This window comes from Sarcophilus harrisii, chromosome 4, assembly GCF_902635505.1.
Source record: "Sarcophilus harrisii chromosome 4, mSarHar1.11, whole genome shotgun sequence".
NCBI classification, from domain to species: domain Eukaryota; kingdom Metazoa; phylum Chordata; class Mammalia; order Dasyuromorphia; family Dasyuridae; genus Sarcophilus; species Sarcophilus harrisii.
The window spans coordinates 296,640,752-296,662,691 of NC_045429.1; the positions used below are offsets into that span (position 1 = coordinate 296,640,752).

At 35.3% G+C, this 21,940-nt stretch overlaps 1 pseudogene; it reads left to right on the plus strand.

Moving 5' to 3' along the window:
* Window positions 1-21,668, plus strand: part of LOC116423616 — a 57,996-nt pseudogene extending 36,328 nt beyond the window's left edge.
* The last annotated feature ends 272 nt before the right edge of the window (window positions 21,669-21,940 follow it).

The window sequence follows — 21,940 nt, forward strand, 5'->3', positions numbered from 1 at the left end:
TTGTTGTTGAAGTTTCACTTAGCATCAATTCATGTAAGTCTCTCCAAGCCTCTCTATATTTATCCTGCTGGTCATTTCTTACAGAACAATAAAATTCCATAACATTCATATGTATATATGTATATGTATATGTATGTATATACATAACATTCATATACCACAATTTACTCAGACATTCTCCAATTGATGGGCATCCATTCAATTTCCAGTTTCTGGTCACTACAAAGAGGGTTGCCACAAACATTTTTGCACATACAGGTCCCTTTCCCTTCTTTAATATCTCTTTGGGATATAAGCACAGTAGTAGCAGTGCTGGATCAAAGGGTATGCACAGTTTGACAACTTTTTGAGTATAGTTCCAAATTACTCTCCAGAATGGTTGGATCTGTTCACAACTTCACCAACAATGCATCACTGTCCCAGTTTCCCCACATCCCTTCCAACATTCATCATTATCTTTTCCTGTCATCTTAGCCAATCTGGGAGGTGTGTAGTGTAATCTCAGAGTTGTCTTAATTTGCATTTCTCTGATCAAAAATTATTTGGAACACCTTTTCATATGGGTAGAAAAAGAAAAACCCATTGTTTTTTAACATAAATATTCTCTTAGTCTTGCTATATAGATACAAACCCTTAAACATCAAATCTCAAAAGAATTAAAATTATAGCGCACTGAAATGGTACTGGAAAGTCACATGGCAGGTAGTTGAAGGCACATTACCAAAAAATATTATTTGTACAGGATATAACATAAAAGACAGCAATTGATCAATTTGGCTCTTCTCAGCAATGCGGTGATTCAAAACAATTCCAATAGACTTGAGATGGAAAATGCCATCTGCATCTAGAGAATTGTGAAGACTGAACATAGATTGAAGCACAGTATTTTCATCTTTTTGTTTGTTTGCTTTTTCTTTCTCATGGTTTTTTGTTCTGATTTTTAAATATTTTTTATTTTTCCCAGTTACATTTTTTTTACAATTTTTACAATTTTTACATTTGCTCTTAAAACTTTGAGTCTCAGATTTTCTCCCAAGTCATGTTGTAAAAGAAAACATAGCTCTCCACTCCCCAAGGGAAAAAAAAATTCAAATAAATAAAGTGTTTTTTTTAAAGAGTGTGCTTCAATCTGTATTCAGACACAATCAACTTCTCTGAATATGAATAGCATTTTTCATCACACATTCTTCAGAGCAGTCTTAGATCATTGTATTGCTGAGAATAGCAAAGCCATTCATAGCTGGTCATCCCACAATATTGCTATTATCTTGTACAGGTCCCTTCCTTCTTAAAAAATCTCTTTGGAGGGGCAGCTAGGTAATGCAGTTGGTAGAGCACCAGGCCTGATGTCAGGAGAATCTGAGTTCAAATCTGGTCTCAGACACTTAACACTTCCTAGCTGTGTAACCCTGGGCAAGTCACTTAACTACAATTGCTTTAACAAAAAAAAAAAAAAAAAAAAAAAAAAAAAAAAAAAAAAAAAAATCTCTTTGGGGACTCATGCTTAGTTGTGGTATTGTTAGTCAAAGTATATGCACGATTTTATTGCCCTTTGGGCATAGTTCATATCTTTTGATCATTTTGTCAATTGGGGAATGGCTCTTATTTTTTTTAAATATATAAATTTGAGTTAGATCCCTATACATTTAAGAAATGAGGCCTTATCAGAAAAATGTGCTTCAAAATTCTTTTTTCAATTATTATTGCTAATTGGTTTTTGCCCAATTATTCTATTCTCTCCTTTCACACTGACTCTACTCAAAAATGTTTTGCTATTGACCAGTCCTCCTCCCTTTTTCTATCACTCTCCTTTCTTCCTTATCCTCTTCACCTCTTACTTTCTTGCAGTGTTAGATAGATTTCTATATTCATATTGAGTGTGTATATTTCCTCTTTGAGTCAATTCTGATGAGAGTAAGGGTCACTCATTCTCCTTCCCTCTCCCTCTTTCACTGCATTGTAAAAGCTTTTTCTTCTTCTTTTATGGTAGATAATTTATGCCATTCCATCTTTCTCTTTCCCATTCTTCTAGCACATTTTCCTATCCTTAATTTTATTTTTCAGATATTATCCCTTCATATTCAACTCACACTTGTTCCTTCTGTCTATATTCCTGAAGAAGAAGAAATTGAAATAATTAGAAGGCAGTGAAGAAACAAAACTATTGTTCTTTACAGATGATATGATAGCATACTTAGAGAATACTAGAAAATCAAAAACTAGTTGAAATAATTGCCAATTTCAGCAGTTATAAAATGTAAAATAAAATCAGACAAATAACCAGTTTTTTTTAGTACCTATAAAACCCAGCAGAAAGAAAAAATCAGTTTAAAATAACTGCAGACAATATAAAAACTCTTGGATTTCTATGTACCAAGATAAACTCAGAAACACAATTACAAAATACTTTTCACACAAATAAAGTCAAGCCTAAACAATTGGAAAATGTAGTAGGTCAATTGTTTTATAGAGCTGGGAAAAATAATAATTCATCTAGAAGAAAAAAAGAGTCAAGAATATCAAGGAATAACTGAGGGGAAAAATGTGAAGGAAGGTGACCTAACTATGTATATTAGATCTCAAACTGTATTGCAGTTGTAATAATAAAAAAAAATCTGATACTGGCTAAGTAATAGAGAAGTGGATCAATAGGATAGATTAGCTACACAATATACAGTAGTAAATGACCATAGTAAGTGAAGTTTGATAGATGCAAAGATCCAAGCTTTTGGAATAAGAACTCTTTATTTGACAAAAATTGCTCAATTTGATAGAAACTTAGTACAGACCAACATCTCACATCTATATCAATTTAATGTCAAAAGGGGACATTATTTAGACATAAAGGGTATATCATAAATAAATTAGGGAGCATGGAATATTTTACCTGTCAGATTTATGAATAAAGAAAGAATTCATGATCAAATAAGAAATAGAGAGCATTACAGGATATAAAAGAGATAACTTTGATTACAATTGATTATAATAACTTATGATAATTTTGATATAAACAAAATCAATGCAGCCAAGATTAGAAGGAAAGCAGAAAACTTTGGGGAGAAGGTGTAAAGGGTTGAAACTTTAAAAAGGTACACTTGAATTAGATAACTGAACACTTAAGACTAATTACCTGTTCGATGGGAGACACTGACTCCATTAGCATATATTTGGATAAATGACTCTTTTCACCCTTGGTGCTTGGCTGAATGTTTGGTGTTAATTAAGATAATGAGAGGCAAGGATTGGAGGGCGGAGGGAGAGAGGGCAGAGTCACTTGGCTGTAGAACAAAGAGGAGAGAGGCTAGAGATTCATCCAGGAGAGATCTTTGGCAAGCCTCATGGCAGCTTGCCTATGTCTTTCACTTCTCCCCCTAAAGACCATGGACTTTAATTCATCCTGACTCTGGCTGACACTGAACCCCTCCAGGGAGCTAGCCCATAGTTTACAAGAAGGAGGGGTATTTCCAGCAAATCTGTAGTTTGGTGTTTACATTGATTATTGTGGGGGGAAGCTATAGTTAAAACAAAGTTGTAATTTTTCCCCCAACGAAGTTCATGGATTACATTCACTATACATCCAGGGATAATAATGCTCATGCTAGTAGTTTTATTTAGTTCATTTAAATAATATCAATATGTGAATCAATAGTACTAATAGCCAATTCCTCTCAAATCAACTTATACTTTGACTTCAAAAACAGACCAGCATATGACTTTATGCCCTAAAGACAGGTCCACCATAATTTCTAATCATCTAATCTAATTCTTTAATATCACTAGGGGCATTCTAGAGGTCATGGGAACAAAGAAAGTTTTGCAACCATATTCTTTGGCTGAGTCCCCCTCTCCAAACTGATTTCTGAATCTACTAAAAATCATAATCTGTAAACTGGATGAAGTTGGACAAGATGAATTATTTCTAAGAATTCCTTGAGTTCCAAGATTTTAGGAAATCTTACTTAAAACTTTAAGTTAGTAATTAACTGGTAAGTTGATTTGTATGAGTGTTAGGATTTGAAAAATTAAAATATAATTATAATTGTAACAGTGAGTAGCTTGGGAATACATTGGGAAAAGTTCAGTAGTATTACCTTTCACCCCTCTCACCATATTCTCTGACATCTTTAAAAGGCTTAGGGTATCTATTCTCTCTACCATTCATTGGCTTAAGCCCCCATCAGTAGTGTCATCTTAATTTAGGGGTTTCTTGAAACTCAGTTTCATTTTTAATAACCTGTCTTTAACAAAGGAAAGTTTCAAAGGCATAGCAAGAACATACAAAAACCATTCTGCAACACCTCAGGGAAATGACCCTCCTCCCTTTATACTATCTCAATCTCTGGGGAGAGGAAGAGGATTTCATTGATAGTTTTACTCAGTTTAACTCATTGTCCCACCAAGTTACAAGAATGAGCCTTGCATCCCTCATGTAAGTCCCACCTGGTCATAGTAGATGATCCTTATAATATATTGCTGTAATCTGCTTGCTAGCATTTCACTTAAATTTTTGCACCAGAAAGTTGGAAAATAATTTCACAGCAAGTATCTCTGATAAAGGCCTAATTTCTCAAATATGTAGAAAATGAATCAAATTTATGTGACAACAAGATATTATGTACTTGATAAATGGTCAAAAAGAGTCAGTTTTCAGATGAAGAAACCAAAGCTAACTATAATTACATTTTAAAATGTTATAACTCATTACTGATTAGAGAAATGCATTAAAACAATTCTGAAGTATCACCTCACACTATCAGATTAACTAATATGACAGAAAAGGAAGATGTTGAAGAAGATATGAGGAAATTGAAACACTAATGTATTGTTATGGAATTGTGAATTTATCAACCATTCTGGAGAGCAGATTGGAACTATGCCTAAAAGCTAATCAAATTGTATGATACCCTTTGATCCAGCAATACCACTAGGACTATTTACCGAAAAGATCATTAAAAAAGGAAAGGATCCACATATACAAAAATATTTATAGCAGCTCTTTTTATGGTAGCAAAGAATTAGAAATTGAGGAGATGCCTATAAATTGGGGAGTGGTTGAACAAGTTGTGGTATGTAATTGTAATGGAATACTACTGTGTATAAGAAATGATGAGCAGGCAGATTTCAGAAAAACCTGGAAAATCTATGCAATTGATGCTGAGTAAAGTGAAAAGAACCAGGAACATTGTACATAGTAGCAGCAACATTATTCAATGATCACCTATGACTGATATAACTCTTCTCAGCAATACAATGATCCAAGACAATTCCAAAAGACTCATGATGGAAAATGCTATTCATGTCCAGAGGAAAAAATTGATGGAGTCTCAATAGCAATTGAAGAATACTATTTTCATTTTAATTTTTTCTTCATGGTTTTCCTTTATCCAATCATGTATATTAATAGAGTATAGTCCAATTACTCTTTAGCCTCATGTACTTGGGACCTCAGTGCATCAACTCAAACCTCAGCCCATTACATCTCCTGCTTTCTTTTATTTTAGAACACAGGTGGTCTGCCATCCCTGACTCCTCTGGGAGGTCAGAGCCCTCAAAGGGAGGTGATCACAGCCTCCCTAACTTCTCAGGGAAGGAGGTGAAAGCATCGAAAAGGAGGTAATCACAGCCTCCCTGACTTCTCAGGAAAGGCGGTGAAAGCACTAAAAAGATGATCACGCCCTCCCTGACATCTCAGGAAGGGAGATGAAAAGCACCAAAGGGAAGTGGGGGTTGCTAGAGGGTTTCTGGGCTGAAAGGTCTTATTATGCACAAACCCATCAGCATGGGAGGTATTATACAAGCACATAGCAATAACGCAGAGGCTATTAGGAATGACTCTCCCCACAGTCAGTGCAGGCTCGATGTGGTGTAACAAACATGAATTGTACATGCAAGTAGAGGAATAGCAAACAATATAAATCAACATGGTGTTGGAAAAGATCACCAGAAGTCCTAGAAGGAGGGTATGTAGACAACAGTCACACATACACCTTCTTCAGCAGCCAAGAGATAGTCCAAAACCAATCTATTGTCCATTGCTTCACATGTCAGGGAATCCAATGATCCCCCTGAGTTTTTGAAGTCCTGCAAAAGTCTTTTTATGTGTTAGGGAATCCAATGATTCCAGCAGATTTTGAAGTGTTGGAACAGTCTTATCATTTCTCAGAGAATCCAATGATTCCTGAGGATTTTCAAGTCCCATGTCTCAGAGAATCCAATGATTCCTGAGGATTTTCAAGTCCCATGTCTCAGAGAATCCAATGATTCCTGAGGGTTTTCAAGTCCTACGTCTCAGAGAATCCAATGATTCCTGAGGGTTTTCAAGTCCAACAATCTTTGATGTCCATGAGTCAAACGCCATAACTGCCACGCTCTTTCAATGGTGACCACAATCAGCAACAGAACCACCCAATATTTCTTGGGTCTTCTCCTTTGTTTCAAGGGTCTGCTCCTTCTCTCTGCATTTTCAAGTCCGACAATCTTTGATGTCCATGAGTCAAACGCCATAACTGCCACGCTCTTTCAATGGTGAGCACAATCAGTAACAGAATCACCCGATATTTCTTGGGTCTTCTCCTTTGTTTTTGGAGGAGCATCTTAATATCTCTATTTCTCCTCTCCACTATTGCCTGTCCTTGAGGATTGAAAGGTATGCCTGTGGTGTGTAAAATCTTATACTGTGCACAAAAGTGTGCAAAATGTTTCGAAGTATAAGCAGGACCATTGTCTGTTTTTTCCTTTTTGCTTTGTTTCTTCTTTCACAATATGTCTAATGTGAAAATATGTTTTATGTGAATTGCACATGTATAACTGATATCAAATTGCCTGCTCTCTTGGGGAAATGGGAGAGGACAGAAGAAAGAAGAAAAAAATTGGAACTCAAAAACTTATAAAAATGAATGTTGAAAATTGTCTTTATATGTGGGATTTTTAAAATCCCACTATTTACATTTTTTAAAAACTAAATTAAATTAAATGTTTGCACTAATATTTACTAGGTGAATTGGTCTATAGTTTTCTTTCTCTCTTTTTGCCTCTTTGGTTTAAGTATCAAAACCGTATTTGTATCATAGAAATAATTTGATAGGATTCTAATTAATTGAAATTAATTGGTCTTTGAATCTTTGGTAGAATTAACTTACAAATCCATCTGTTCCTAGAGATTTTTTTAAAGAGAACTCACTTAAAAATTTTTCAATTTTTTTTCTAATATTTATTTATTAGTTTGTTCTATTTCCTCCTGTGAATCTGGGCAGCTTATGTTTTTGTAAATATTCATCTCTTTCACTTAGTTTCATCAACATCAAAAAAAAACTAATAATTTCATCTTCCTTGTAGGTGCACTTGCTCTTCTAATTTTTGGTACTTAAAATTTGGTTTTGCTCTTTTCATTTTAAATTAAATTAATATTCTCTCATCGGGTTTTTAAAAATAAAACAGCTCCTAGATTTACTTACTAGTTAAATGATTTTAATTTACCTTTTAAATATCTCCTTTGATTTTTAAGTATTTCTACTTTGGTGTTTGAGGATTTATAATTTGTTTTTATTCTAATATTTTTAAATGCATGCACAGCACATTGATCTGTTGATGTTACTTTTTTCCATTGGTGTGAACATTTGGAGGGATAAATTTTGCCCTAACATTGCTTTGACCAGATCTCACACATTTTAGTATGTTACCTCATTGTTCATTATGTTTAATGAAATTATTATTTCTATGAGTTTTTTGATCCACCCATTTTTTAGGATTAGATTACTTAGTTTCCAATTAATTTTTAATCTTTGTTTCCAAGGCCTTTTGCTAAATGAAATTTTTATTGCATTATGTGCTGAAAAGGGTGCATTTAATATTTCTTTTCTGTATTTGTTTGTGAAATTGTTATGTCCTGATAATACATTGTAATGTTCTGGTTAGCATAATGGAGGCCTTCAGACCAGCCTTGATCTCAGCAGAATAATCATCAGGAGAATAGTCAGGATAAAATCCAAAGTCATTATTATCTCCCTCACAGTCTGTCTTCTTCACCTGAGGCCAGACTAGCTTTCTGGAGGTCCTCCAGAATGGGTCTTGGTTTCAGTGGAGAAAACCAGGAGGCAGGAGAGTCACCAGGATAGTGGTCAAGTCTTCTCTCTCAAAGTGCAGGAGGCAGGAGAGATACCTTGAGGCTGATCAAAGATGTAATCTCTGTGGCTGCCTTTGTCAGTTTAAATACTCTATTACAAGTACATCATCATGCTAAGTACTAAGTATATGTAAACTAGATAACCATTGTCTTATCAATTCCACTAAGTTAACACCTTGTTGTAGGATTAAATCAATTATACTGACCTTAAGTATATTTCTCCAGAAATATACCCTTTACATCCTGCCCTTTACAATACATGGTCAATTTTTGCGAAGGTTTTGTGAAAAATACATTTATTTCTTTTTATTCCCAGTCAATTTTCTCTAGAAATCTATCAAATCTAACTTTTCTAAAATTCTATTCATCTCCTTAACTTCTTTTATATCCACACATCATATCAACCTTCTGGCTGATATGCTAAAATTCATCTTTCTACAGGAAGTATAATCCCTCTTAATTCTAAAGGCTTCCCTATGTTTATTACCTTCAATTTTTCTCATCTAATATTTTTGGATAATTGTTTGTATGTTGTGTCCCCCAATCCCATTAGACTCCAAAGTTTTTTATGAGTTGGGAATGATTTTTTCTTTTTTAAATCTTGCACTTACTGTAGTTTCTCACAAATTACTATTGTTCAATTGTGTTTGATTCTTCACAATGCCATTTTGGAGTTATAATTTCTTCTCCAATTCATTTTTCAGATAGGAGCTAAGTGAGTTGCCCAAGATCACAAGAAGTTTATCTGAGGTAAAATTTAAATTCAGCTCTTCCTGACTTCAGGCACAGTGTTCTTTCCACTATGCAATCTAGCTTCCCTCTTGCCTAATAGACAGTAGGAGCTTAATAAATGCTTGTTGGCTTGATTCTTTTTTGCTAACTTAATGTCTTTTGCTGAAAAGATTTTTCCAAATTCTAGGCTTCCTGTGTTATGAGAATTTTAAAATTTTCCTTTTTTATTTGGGACTCAGGATCATTCTTCCTGAAATTTTTGCTTAATACTAACCTAGCCTGACCATGGCTGTCCCATAGGATGTGATAATTTACTTAGAATCTCAAACAATACTGAAATAAGAAGCCATAGGAAGAATCTCAACTGTCCTTCACTCCTTTAAAAATAGATATATTAGTCTATATGTGGATTTTCTAAATAGAGTTTAGTCTGATTTACCTATAGAGTTCGGGTTTGTTTTTTGGGTTTGTTTGTTTGTTTGTTTTTTTGGTTTTGGTTTTTTTGATAAGGCTTTTTTCCTTAGAGGATATGTGAAATTATGAGTCTAATTCACTAAGATTGTATAATTTTTGGAACATTGAAAGAAGTATGGATTATGGATCTTCTTTTTCACTTTTATATTTTAAGAGGAATGTACAAGATTGCAATATGAATTTTCTTTATTGCTGACATAATTTTACATATAAGAATCCTCCTCAGAATCTTCATAGTTGCTTAGGTTTTTTCTGAGACCTGAACCTAAGTTTAAGTATAATAATAAAACCTAGATTTTTAACCTCTTAATTTCTGCATGTAGTAAAAATATATTTGTTTGGACAATGACTTGTGTGAGGGGAGTTATGAGGCATAAATCAGATAATGGATATAAAAAGCACTTTACAAATTTTAAAGCAAATATATAAATACTTCTTGTGGTTGTGGTTGCTGTTGTCCTACACTAACCAGCCCTCCAGTTTGGGGATAACTTCATTCCCTAAGCCTTCAATTTTCAGTTCAATTTGAACTCATGAGTTCAAATCATACACAAATATAGGGGTGTGCTGGTAAATGCTTAACAACTACAATCTCCCAAAGGGGGAATATGTATGAGAATACATATAAGTTTCATTTACATTATTAATACTTCACTAAACCAAAAAACATTGAAAAAACAATAAACTAATCTCTGATTTATAGTGATTACTATAAATGTTATTTATACTGAAAATGAAACAATCACTGTAAAAGTCAATTAGAATTGACTTTGTTCCAACAAACCTCTAAACTTTCACGCACTTCATGATTCAAGGTACTGCTGATATCTGATAATTTTGATTGTATAACATTAAAAAGTTCTTCACACAAACAAATCTAGTAAAGCTAAGACTAAAAGAAAACAATTAATTTAGGGAGGCGGGAATCTTGCAGCAAATTTCTCTGACAAAGGTCTCATTTCCAAGATATATAGAAACTGATTCAAATTTATGAGAAAAAGAGTCATTCCCCAATTGATAAATTACTTGATATAAAAAATTTTCTTCAAGTAAAGAAATCCAGGCTACCTATGACCATATGAAAAATGCTCCAAATTATTACAAGTTAAAGAAATGCTGAGACTGTTGGTGGAAATATGAATAGACATAAACATTCTGGAAAGTACATGGAATTATGCATGTTTTGGGGGAAGAGCCAAGATGCCGGAAAGGACACAAGCTTCATTCTGAGTTCCCCTTCAACACTCACTACAGAAGATAATCTGGAAGATCTCCAGAAAAGGTCTGTCTTGATTGGGGGGAGGAAGCCAGCACAGGCAGAGAGGCAGAACACAGAGGCCTTCGCACACTGAGCACACCAGGGACAGGGTGTGGTCTCCACAGGTGGAGAATTTGCAGGGAGGACTCTACCACAGGTTGGCTACTCTGCTTTGTTGCAAAGCAGTAGACCAGCAGTTACACAAATGCAAAAGGTAGAGTGTACTCCAAAACACCAGAATTTCACAGAACCTGGCCACACCCACCCAGCACCAGGAGTGACTCAGGAAAATCACAGCGCAGTCCCACAATTACAGTGCAGCTGCACTCCACAACATGGCAGCTCTTCCCAGGGCAGTCACACTTATGCAGTGTGGCCACTCTTCACAGGCTATTCACAGGACAGCCACTGTCCATCTGTCCTTGTTCTGTAGAGGAACCTGGGAACATCCTTGCCCTGAAGGCAGACCCCAAGGGTTTTGTTTTGTTTTTTTAAATGAGCAAAAAAACCAAAATGAGCTCTAACTATAGATAGTTTCTATACTGAAAGAGAACAGATTTCCTATCCTGAAAAGGTTAATAGCAGACAGTATCCAGACAAAAGCCCAAAGGGGGGGGGGGGTATAAACCTGTTCTCCATCACACAAGTCTCTCCTAGAAGAAATTTTAAAAGATCTTAAAAGAAAGCTAGAAAAAAAAATGGGGAAAGGAAAGAGAAGCTCTGCAAGAGAGTATGAAAAAGACATATAACTCATTAAAAGAAATATTTGAAAAAGAAAACAACTTCCTGAAATGTGAAATGGAAAAGGTAAACTCCCAGGGAAACCAAATTTGTAAATTGGAAAAGATAAAGAACTCCCAGGAAAGTAGGATTGGTGAATTGGAAAAAGAAAATAACTCATTTAAAAAAAAATTGTGAAATGGAAAAAAAATTCCATAGAGCAAAACAACTCATTTAAAAATTCAATTGGACATATACAAAAAGAAGCAAAAAAAGTAAATGAAGAAAATAACTCATTAAAAATCAAAACTGAACAAATGGAAATGGATGATCTGTTGAGATATCAAGAACCAGTCAAGCAAAACTAAAAAAAAATGAAAAAAAGAGAAAAAATGTTAAATATCTATTTGGAAAAACAACAGACCTGGAAAACAGATTTAGGAGAGATAATCCCAGGACTATTGGTCTCCCTGAAAACCATGATGAAAAAAAAAAAAGAGCCTAGACACTATTTTTAAAGAAATCATCAAAAAGAATTGTCCAGATGTAATAGAATTAGAAGGTAAAATAGGCATTGAAAGAACTCACTGAACACCTTCTGATAGAGACCCCAAAATAAAAACTCCAAGGAATATTGTGGCTAGATTTCAGAACTATCAGATTAATTTAACAATCTTAGCAAAGTGGCAGGATATAAAATAAACCTACATAAATCATCAGCATTTCTATGTTACCAACAAAGTCTAACAGCAAGAAATAGAAATAGAAAGTCATTTTAAATAACTGTAGATAACACAAAATATTTGGGAGTCTACCTATATTTGGCTGCCAAGACAAAGCCAGGAACTATGTGAACATAATTGCACAGCACTTTTCACACAGGTGAAATTAGATCTAGACAATTGGAAGAATTTCAAGTGCTTGTGAGTAGACCAAACTATATAATAAAAATGACAGTTCTATCTAAATTAATCGATTTATTCAATCCCATACCAATTCAAGCTTCTAAGAAATTACATTGTAAAGCTGGAAAAAATGATGACAAAATACATCTGGAAGGGGAAAGGTTCAAGAGTTTCAAGGGAATTAATGGGGAAAAAATGCCTAGCTGTACCATACCTAAAACTATATTATGAGGCAGTGGTTGTTGGAACCATTTGGAAGTGACTAAAAAATAGAGGGGTGGATCAGTGGAATAAATTAGGTTCATAAGGCACAATAATCAATGATTATAGTGATCTGGTGCTTGATACACCAAGGGACTGCAGCTTCTGGGATGTCACTATTTTAAAAAATTGCTAAGAAAATTGGAAAATTGGCAGAAACTAGGCATTAAGCTACACCTGATACCTATACTAAGATAAAATCAATCAAAATGCATTCATAATTTAGACATAAAGGGTGATACTATAGGCAAATGAGGAAAACAAAGGATAGTCTATCTCTTACATCTGTGATGAAGGAAGGAATTTATGAGCAAAGAACTGGAGAGCTGTTTAAAATGCAAAATGTACAATTTTGATTATATCAAATTAAGAAATTTTTGTATGAACAGAGCCATTGCAGACAGAATTGGAGGAAGACAGAAAATTAGGGGAGGGAAGAATTTATATCCAAGTTTCTGATAAAGGTCTCATTTCTAAAATATATTGTGAATTGATTCAAATTTATAACAATACAAGCCATTCCCCACTTGATAAATAGTCAAAGGATATGAACTACAACTTTCAGATAAAGAAATTAGAGCTATTTCTAGTCATATGAAAAAATGCTCTGGATAACTATTGATTAGAGAAATGCAAATTAAGACAACTCTGAGGTCCCATTTCACACCTCTTGGGTGGGCTGGGATGACAAGAAAGGATAATGACAGATGTTGGAGGGACTATGGGAGAGCTGGAACGCTAATGCATTATTGATGGAGTTGTAAACTTATCTAACTATTCTAGAAAGCAATTTGGAGCTAGGCCCCAAAGGCTATAAAACTGTGCATAGTCTTTGATTCAGCAGGGTCTCTACTGGGCCTGTATCCCAAAGAAATCATAAAAAAGGGAGAAGATCCACATGTACAGAGATGTTTGTGGCAGCCTTTTTTGTAGTGGAAGGGAACTGGAGGCTACATTGGTTTGGGAATGGCTAAATGAATGCAATTATTATTCTATAGGAAGTCATCAGCAGATTCATTTCAGAGAGGCCTGGCAAGACTTATATGAACTGATGCTGGGTGAAGTGAGTAGAACCAAGAACATTATTACTATAAAAACAAAAACAAAACAAAACAAAAGAAATTTGTTTTTATTCATTTTGTTTTTATTTCAGTTTGTTTCCAATGGGATGGAAACAATGAGGGAAAAATCATTTAATATTTTTTTAATTAGAGAGGGGGTTGTATAAATGTAAAATAATATGTTCACTTGTAGGTAGTCACTGTATTATTAATTTTACTTTTACTAGACCTAGTAACATGTAAATGTAATGGGAAAAACACATCAATGTTTTTTTTAATGAAAAGAATTGTATTATATAGTTAACAAATGTCAGGGTGAGATCTCTTACAGAGGGAGTCCAACCCTATACTAGAATGAATTGTTAAAAAAGGAAAAACTTGGCCTAAAGGCATTCATTTTAGCGCATGACCTTTCTCTTCACTTCTCACAAGCTTCCACCCCATCTCAGTCTGACATAAAGATGGGTCATACTCATAGTCTTGCCATCACCTACTTGCCACCCACCCCACTGTATGGTATTAGCTACATAGATGGTTTGAATTACTTTAAGAGTTTTCAATTAATCCTACTTACCAGTAACTGGCATAAAGTTTCTTAAAAGGGAACCCACAGATAACGACTCCTCAGGATCTCATGATATCCCTTTCCTTCATAGTCTGCCTTCTGTAGTCTCCTCTGAATCATTCAAATGGGGAGTGGGATTTAAAGAATACCTAAGGTATTGATGATAAGGCTCTTAGTGCCTTAGTACTAAATCATACTGTACAATTTTACTAGTACCACCCCAAAAGCTAATAAATAATTATTTTCTTATCAACTCCATATCTCAGAAGTACCCCTAAATCCATCTGGAAAGATATTACTACCCACTATTCACCCCAGCATGGCAGGACATTTTGTGACTCTATCCTCCCGTATTCCTAGTGTCTATTCTCAATAATGGAAGTTTTGCCCAAGTCAAAACTTATCATCTGCTCAAGCTCATAATTAACTAGCCTACAGCTGTATAGTTATGTAATAGAGGATTCATATCTAAATCATTCTGATGGAGTTCCATCCAAAAGATGAGAACTAATTGAACCTGTAACAGACCATGGGAAAAGCATATAAATCCAATTTATCATCCATTTTGGGTATTTCACCTTATTTGCAGATCCTCCTCAAGCAGCCAGTTGCAGTGGAAATTCATTGTTATGGGACTGAATGCAAATAACTTCCCAGCTCAACTACATAAAAAGGGGTAAAGGCTGATGATACCTGTCTGGAAGCTCTATTAAATTAAATTAAATACAATTCTGCATAAGCTTCAGAGTACTTCCAAACTTATGGAACTAGTTTCAGAGCTTCTCAGCATTGGCTCCATCTTTCCTTCTCAAGAGTCCTTGCTCTAGTGCTCCTATTTGAGCTTCTCATATAATTACCCTAGTTCCTTGTTGGAAAAGACCCATTAATACCCTGATTCCCCCAGAGCAGGGATGCATCTTCCTTGTGAAAATGGGGTTTGTTTGTTTGTCTTAACAGTTGGTAGCAGTTCTTAGATCTCAACCTCACTTCTAATCTCATTTAGGCTATTTTACTACTCCAACTGTCAGCAGAAAGCATTGGAAATAGAAACTCTGAAACTGAAACCATTGAACCACAGACCATATAATATATCCTTATTTATGCTCGGTCAGTCCCCTTGCCCATCAGGACCCATTTTCAGTGACAAGGCTGTCCCTTGATTTTTGCTGCACAGTTCCTAAAAGCTGAGGTCTCTGTTTCTAGATTCAAGTGGTCTTCAGATATCCATCAATTTGGAGGGATCCTTATGTAACTGGGAAGATAAGTCAAGAAAGCTAAGAACCAGTGAAATCCAAGGGACAGCTTTGTACCCTTTTAGGGAAAACTAATTCCTGTCATGGAATAATAAAGTTGAGGGTGGGGGTGGGAGAGTGATAAAATTCATTCTTTAAAAGATTTGGGTTTTGTAGTTTTTAATATTTTCTTAAGTGTCATTTTGGGGTAGTAATATCTGTCATATTTTTCTTTAAAATGTAATCTTTTGTTGGGGTTTTCTTGTGGTCTCTGGAGGCAGCCTTCGTTTCAGTTCAGTAATCACCCCAAATGCAGCCAGGTGTTAAAGTCCAAATCCTTTATTGTCTCTTTCAAAGTCTTGTCTCCTTCACTTGGGGCTCAGCTAGTTTTTCTGGAGGCCTTCCAGATCTTGGTTTCAGTGGAGAAGCAGAAGAGGACTGCTTGCCACCACTTCTCTGGTCTTTCCTTGTTTGCCTTCTGGCTGAGTTTCTCTGAGCTTATATCCTCTCTGGATCATAGGTGTGAATCTTGTGGAACTATAGTAAGTACTATGTACATGTACTGAACTAGAGAGCTGTTAAGCACCATGCTAAATTAGATAACTATTGTCTCTATCAATTCCACGGACAGTACTTTGTTTCAAGTTCTAGCCTATGACAAATATCATCTATATTTTCCCCTATTATTTTAGTTTTTCTCCCTTTGATATTTTGCAAGACTATGTCACCTCTAGCATGGATATCATCTGTGTACTTGGTCCAGTTACTTTACCCAAATTTGTCTTAAGTGCCATTTCAACTTCTTTGTATAGGGCTTCATGGCCTGAGGTGATAAAGTCCAAATATGGTGGTTCTTTTGCCATGATGATGAAAATTACTCACTATAGAAATAATGACAATTTGTTCTGTTTTTCATCTATTTGTCTTCCTCTTGCCAGTTTCATCTATTAATGTTTTTTGGATGATGTGGCTCATTGGATTTCATGCCAAGCTTTCTTTAGACTTGTTTTTGCTTTTACTGATTTTCCTGTTTTATAAAGCAATACTGCTCCTTTCCATCATCCTTCAGAGTTTTACAGATGAATTTGTATTCTAAACCAGTGTTGTTCTTGTTTGCAATTTCTTTCCTTTGGCAAGGAAATCAAGTTTTTGTTGTTGTTGTTGTTGTTGTTGTTTTTGGCTAACATGATTTCTAGGGTTTTTTTTTTTGGTCTTCTCCTTGAATTGATCTTCACAGGAAATAGTCAACTTTATTTTTTGTGATGTTGTACAGCACTTATATTGATTGCTCAGTGTTCTCTGACACTTCTAGACAAGTACATTCATAATATATAGTTATGAACCTTCCGAGTAGTCTAAATATAATAGTCTGTGTAAAATAAACTTTCATAAAATTAAAAAATTATTCATAAAGTTAAAAGGATGAAGAATGCTTATTATCCAAACTATGACACATAGTTTTATGAGCAACCTTTGTAACTAGTCCAAAAGGAGGAGTGAGATAGTTTAACATTGAGAATTTATATAATATTTTTACTGACCTTAAAATCTCTTCCTGAAGCAAAGGTCCATCATTTTAATAAAATAGTCTTCCAGTAATGAGATATGGTTATAAATCATGGAAAACCACAATCGATTAAGAATTAAATTACAAAACCATCCATACCACCACCATCATTGTTTTGTTTCATAGATGCCATTGTTAAAGAACCAACTTTGAGGTTTCCAAAGAGATCCAAAGAGAACTGCTTTACAAAAAAAGCACTGGGATTAATGGAAAAGCAAGATTGCCACCAACTACTAAATCAAGTACTTTGTACTAGTTGTTTCTCGTGGACAGAATTGTTTTCTTTACTCTCTAGCTTCATTGGCTTTCTTTAAGTTGCAGCTAAAAATCTCTTTCTGCAATAAACCTTTCCCAATGTGAGATTACCCTAAATTTATCCTTTATGTCTTGTTTGTATGTTGTTATTTACATGTGAAAATAGGGTCTGTTTTTGTCTGTCTTTGTATACCAAACTTTTTGCACAGTGCCTGTAACATAACAAGTCTTTAAATATTTTTTGATTTAATTTAACTTTTAAAATGGGAGAGCTGGACTACTTAAACTCTAAGATCCAACTGCCTCTTTCAATGTTGAAATCTGGGATCCTTATAAAAATTTGAAGCAGGAAAGTAATATGATTAGATCTTGAGAAGGCAAAGATATTATAGTTAAAAGATCACTGAAGGAATTAAAAGACGTAGGTTCAAATCCCAACTCTGCTACTACTTACTACCTATATGATCTTGGACAAGTTATTTAATTTTCTTTGACCCAATGGTGTGATAGGTGCACTGTTCCCCTGAATATAACTTCTTTCCTTGCACTTGCAACATAAGGAAAATTTACCTAAGACAGAGGCAAATTGGGGACTAGTTGACCTCAACTTCCTTCTTACAGCTTTTTCCCTTGCACTCCCATTCCCACCCACGCCAACATAGGGTAGGCCCAGGACAAAGCTGTATCTGAGATCTCACTGACCCAGGCTTCTCTCCCATAGTTTCTTGGTCACCCAGGGAAATAACCAGCCTTAAATGAGAGAAGGTCTTTTATTTCAGTGGACTTTCCATTATAATCTCAACCTAAATTGGGGTCTCTAAAAACTCTCATCTTTATTTATCTAATCAAAAAGCCAAATTATGATGTCAAACCCCCAAGGTTATATTTCCCCTATAAAACATCTGCCTATGATGTAAATCTTTGCTAAGTCCCTTTTAGGATTAGCCTTCCATGGCATCCCAACAGAAGGTTGCCCCAATTTCTCCATGGTGTTTTCCCCTTGTTATAGCTAACTTTTTTACTCATTAACTCCTTCCCCTACTAACCCTCTTTTAAGGTTAGTTTGCTAAATTTCTCTATGGATTTAGCCTACCAGTCAATGATGTACTCCCACTTCTTGGCTTCTTCCCTTTAATAGTTTCTTCCTTCTGATTAACAGTAAGTTCCACTAGGGAACTTGTCTTTCCCCTTGGTAATTATTAAAAATTATTAGTTCTGTATGCTATTCATAAAATAAATAGCAAAACTTTGTAACCTGTGATAGATGTCTTATCATGGTTGCTCCATGTGATGAACTTTTATAATATTCTTTTTACAATCAATTGCTCTCCTAAATCTATTTCTATTTACCCATGTCACATAGGTTAAAAAAAAATAGCAGTTTTGGAATTTGAACCCAAGTCATTGAGTCCAAATTCAGCATTCTTTCCATTGCATCACACTACATGGGCAGTCCTTTTACTAATTCAGATTGCAACCCCCACCATACCTTCTTACTTTGTGTGATTCCTATCCATGCTGTTGGATAAACACTTTGTAAAACATCCTAACCCAGTGTTTTGAAAGCAATAATCTTTCAATACTTAACAAAAAACAGCACCTCTCATTTTTATTATAAAATAACATTTTCTCTGCATTCATCCATGTGACCATCACAGGAAATATTTTTCAAACAAAAATAATTGTGTTTACCCTTCAATATGTTGATGTTGTTTAGTCATTTTAAAAAATTAACAAACCTCTGCTGAAACAACATGATTCTAATGTAACAAATTTCTCTGTGACTTCTTTTTGTTGCTTTAGTACTTACAGACAATAAATCTGTAATCCACAAACATTTTTCAATGATTTCTTAGAATCTATGATGCTTCTTTGACTTTCAATCAAATTGATAATTAGGCATCTAGCTAGTATAGCACATAAGACACTAGGTCTGGATTCAGAAAGATCTGCATTCAAATCCAGTTTCAGATATTAATTAGTTACAAAATCATAGGCAAGTCACTTGGCTCCTGTCTGACTTATTTATTGCATTTTTAAGATGAAGGTAATAATGACACCTATCTCCTGAGTTTATTGTAAGGATAAAAATAAGATATTTATAAAATCTCCACATTGACAATTACTTCTAGCCATTATTGATTGTTAAGGACCATGCCTAGATGAAGGGTCAGGTCAATTCTCCGAGAGTCCCCACAGCTGTGAATCATAACATCTGAAGGAGTTGCAAGGCAGCCTTTGCTGATGCAGATGTTCCTTGTGGATGGGGAATGAAATAAATTGGAGGGAAGAGGAGAGAGGTTAGACAATTCAACTGCTTCTCAGTCTCCTTATATTATCATCCTCTCACATGAAAAGACCATTCTACAGGTTCGAGTTAGACCTCGAGCAGCCACTGGCAGGTGGCTCTTGTATCACAATAATTGATGACTTATTTTTATTTTTAAGGAGATGCTTTATAGAGAAGAAGAAAATTTTGTCTGTGTTTCTCTACAAAGTAGATATGAACATGTCCAGATGAAGCAAAAGAAAAAAAAAGATTTAGACAGTTTCATATTTTGCTACATGTTGTTTGTTGAATACTAATTTTTTTAAAATTTTAATTAAAATAACAAAATAAAATCTATTTAATTTTAATTCAACAAAATGCTAATTTTGTTAATTGGGGATTTTAGACTTTCCTGAGTCAAACAAACCAAGTCTTTTAATTACCTATGGATAGTTTGTATGACTATATCCAGCCTGTACATGAGCAAAATGGGGCTTTTAAAAGAACTAATGATTTATTGATATTCTTCTTCTGACAACATATGTAAATTTTCAGTTATAAGCAGATCAGTGGATAGCGTTGTGAGGAGTATGAGAAGTTAGGTTTTCACAAATATTGTCAAAATAGGATGAAGGGAAGGGTGAAATATCTTGCTAAGTTATCTCTAACCAACCACCTTGGGAGTCAAGAAACTGGCTAAAAAACAAAGTTCCTGACAAAGGGGCCCAGGCATAAACCAGCCCAAACTGGCTAGTGTCAATGACAAGGCACAAATCTTTTGAATGGGCGAATAAAGAGGATTGTAAATCTGACCAGCTATAACTCTGACTAAATTTGACCAATTGTAACTAACTCAGATTGCAAATCTGATCAATCTGAAGGTCAGTGTAAAGAATGAACTAATGGTATAAAGCTTGCTTCTGCTTCTGCATTTGCTGTATGTCTCACTCATTAATGCACCTGCTTCTCATGAGAATCGCCTAATTATTCTCTCCCTTGGTTGTAACACTACCAAGCTTGCAACTGGGGAAGCAGTTGGGCAGTGGAAGTTCATCCCAGGCTTACTCCCCAACCCTGCTGAATTCCATGGGGTCTTTTGATAACAGAGTGCTAGTCTCAGACTTAGAAAGACAATCTGAATCTTGTCATAGACATACATTGTTTGAACTCTGAACAAGTCAAATAACTGCTGTAGATTTTAGCTTCTCTATCCATATCTAATTCTCAGAGTTCTTATGAGCATTAATGAGATACTATATATAAAGCATTGTAGATATCTGAAAAAAGTGGTATATAGATGCTCTTAGAATTATGAAAGAGAGCTCTGGGTGTTGGAGCAGGCTGCTGCTATGCTTCTGACCCAGCTTGAGGCCCTGGGCTCCTGGTTGGGGTCTAATCCCTCAAAAGCCTGGAGCATGCATTGACTACAGGATCTCCATTTCCCACCAGCATCTCCTTGCTCTGCCCTGAGAGTTCCCAGTTCCCACGCACCAGATGCCAAGTAAACCTGGGTAGAATCCCTTTGTGACTGTGAAGAAATACACTTGGGCCTGGCTGACCTGAACCCCAATGTATTCTCTGTGGTACCCCAGCTGGATATTCTATATGAGATTGCCACATGGCAGAAGAACTTCAAAAGAATTAATTATGTCAAAATCAGGACATGGACAGATATAAGAGGCAGTAGGAGGAAGCCCTAGTAGCAGAAAGTTTCAGGCCAGGACAGGCTGGGAGTATCCATTCCCAAATCTGGCAAGAAGGTAGTATTGCCTGTGGTCCACAGAGTCCAATTAGCTACTACTATATCTTATCTATGAAGGTTTGAATGTTTGCCCTCAAGGTGGCCCTTATAGTCAAGCTGATGCAGGATGAGCTTCATATGGTAGATTTCTTGGAGCTGCCAGTGTCAGACACAAGATATTTGTTAGACCTGGCTCGGCACCGTGTTAGAGACTCTGTTGTCCTTGTTGATATAGATGAGGAGACACCTCAGAATGTTATTTCTGCTGTATCCAACCTAAAGAGCATCAGTCTGGTACTGATGGGACACAGCTTCTAGGGGAAATGGGCAGTAACCCTTAGACCACAGGGCTTTGGCAGTGCCCAGTTCCACAAACAATGCTGGCTATAGTGAGGTGCATACCAAACCACTCTTCAACTCCACCTCTAAGATCACTTCTCAGTGATTTCTACCTTTAGTCATTCTACCTTTAAGTCAAAAAATTAGCATATCAATGACATGAAGCATCTGATCTCTCTAACTTTTTACTATAAATTTATCTTCTTGCCCCTAATTCTTTGCTAAATTCTTTGGAACTTAGCCTGCTTTAATTGGTGTTACAATTACAATAAACTTTGTCTCTTGACTTGGAGATGGATTTAAGCCTACAATTTCTTTTGAGACATCAACCTATTGGGGTCTCCTTTCTGAACCTCAATATTTGGTGGTCCACACAGGTAAAGTCTGGTCTCCCATGGTTTTATCCCCTACTTGAAAAGGTAAGCTTCCCATTTTTTTC